We start from the raw sequence: 2,207 nt of genomic DNA on the forward strand, positions 1-2,207 counted from the left end.
AATGGATCGACCGATTTTTGCTCTGCTTGGTCTCAAAATGCTCGTAAAAGCCTCCTCTATCGAATTGTCTAGGTCAGACCGCTTCAAAGGTCCTAGTTTCTCCGTCAAGTGCTTTCTAAGAGGTCCCTCTCCCACTTTTTTCTTCTTTTTTTTAGTTTCCGATGGCTCTAGCTCAGAGACCACTGCTACGAATCGCACCAAAACTCGGCCAGGTGTAGCCCCAACCGAGGTCTATCCGCCACCAAAGTTTCATCGATCTAGTCCACTCAGGGGCGGAGCTAGAATTTTTTAAAGACGAAAAATGGCAAAAAATCGAAAAAGTGAAATTTCGAAAAAACTGGACCCGATGGAGAAAATCTGTTAAGAAATTCGGATTCAGCGCCCCCGGTTTACCCCGAAATAGCTTTCACTTTCTTTGTACCGCGAAAAAAGTTTTTTTTTGTCGAGCTGTGTTATTAGTCGTGATTCTCAGGCTCGGGATCGAGAGGTATGCATGACTCCTTGGGTTTTAGACAACTCCAAGTGGAAAGAGCGAGCAGTCCAAGGAGAAGAAGCAGGAGAAATCCGTTTGTAGCTCTTGATGTTTTTAGTTGGGTCCGTTCTTGGGGATTTTCTGGGAATTCGGGGGTAGGGATTCTCCGAGAGAAATTTTGCCGATCATCATGATCTCTCGGAGTTATCGCTATCTAATATATTCCATGCGCAACAAAGCTCTTCAACTTCTTCTTGTCTCCGTTGAGATAGCCTGAGGTATTCGCTCAGCTTTGGCAAGTAGGCTTCTTCGTCCTCGGTGGGAGAGTTCTCCAGGGCTTGAGTGGTCGTGCCTTGAGCTGACGAGAAGGTTGAATCGATGTTCGACTGTTGCATGCCAGTTGAAATTCTGCCCTCCAGTGTGGATAGGAAGCCTAGGGTTTCTAGGCTTCCGTTTTCAATTTCGAAGATCTCTGAAGTGTATTTATCACCGGATTCGGCGTCCATATTTCCTTCGGTTGCCGGTTGCCGTGCACTCAGCAGACTGGCCAGCATATTTCGGTGGTGATGGATTAGTGTCAGAGCGTCTGAGTTCGGCATGTTGACGTCGTAAAAAGCCCGTAGCAAGTTTGGTTGCTGATGAGTAGAGCCTGGACTTTCAGGCAAAATGCCATAAGTGCCTATAACTGCTTATTTCCGTGTTTTACCCGACATTTTGCCTATTTCTGGTTTTCTTCAGGCATTTTGCCTATTTCGGACTTATTTCTGGCGGATGTCCTCTCAATTCGCTTTCTGCGCTCTCTGTTCAATCTATGACGTCGGGAAATGGATGGAGCAAGCATCTGTTTTCTCAATCTCAGCCAATGGCTAGCAACTGCCGCGTCGTGCAACGTTGTCGTGCGAAGTGACGGCGCCACGGGCAAGTGCGATGGAGACCAGCTAACAGACAGATAAGAAGTACACGGTACGCTCATCTCTCCGTTTGAGCCTCGTTGAGCTGTCTGTGAACGTCGCTACTGTGAGGTTAAATCGGAGTTACTTCTGTCCAAGTATCCGGATCGGCTTGTCGTCGGCGACTCACTCCCAAGCTTTGGTTAATTCGTACGGGAATCGTGAGAAGAAGAATGCCGAAACAAGCACGCAGCGCGCGTGGCGGGATGGAGCTTTTCGTCAAGGAGCTCGGGCCAACCGTGCTGACAACTGACGGCAGAGTCCTCACTTGCAAGGTCTGCGAGAAAGAAGTCAAGTCGGACAAAAAATATTTCGTGCAGCAGCATTTGAAGAGCGTCGGACATAAGGACCGTGAGCGACGCTCTCAGAGAGCCACGCAGAGCGTCTGTCTTGTGACCAACTTTCTCGAATTCTCCACCAGAGCAAGTGTTTTCAATATGGATCTCTGTCAAATGTTGGTAGAAACAAATATACCCCTGTACAAGGTGCAGGATCCGTCTTTCAAGAACTTCATGTTGAAGTATTGCAAGGAGATCCTGCCCGACCATACGACGCTCCGCAAACATTACCTTAAGAAACTGTATGAGGGCACGATCCATCGGATACGATCCGCGATCGGAGACAAACGGATATGGGTCTCTATAGATGAGACCACCGACGCGAAGGGCAGTACGTGGTTAACACAGTCATCGGTTGTTTGACTGCGGAGGAAAGTTCGACTCCATACCTGATCGATTCGGAAATCGTCGAGCGGACAAACCATGCCACCATTGCTCAGGCGTTCA

The 2,207-nt window shown here is 48.4% G+C and overlaps 1 pseudogene; it reads left to right on the plus strand.

The window, feature by feature from the left end:
• The first annotated feature begins 1,628 nt into the window (after positions 1-1,628).
• Positions 1,629-2,207, plus strand: part of LOC100906361 (uncharacterized) — a 2,163-nt pseudogene continuing 1,584 nt past the window's right edge.

The sequence above is a fragment of the Galendromus occidentalis genome, unplaced genomic scaffold, assembly GCF_000255335.2.
Source record: "Galendromus occidentalis unplaced genomic scaffold, Mocc_1.1 scf7180000077466, whole genome shotgun sequence".
Taxonomy (NCBI): Eukaryota; Metazoa; Arthropoda; class Arachnida; order Mesostigmata; family Phytoseiidae; genus Galendromus; species Galendromus occidentalis.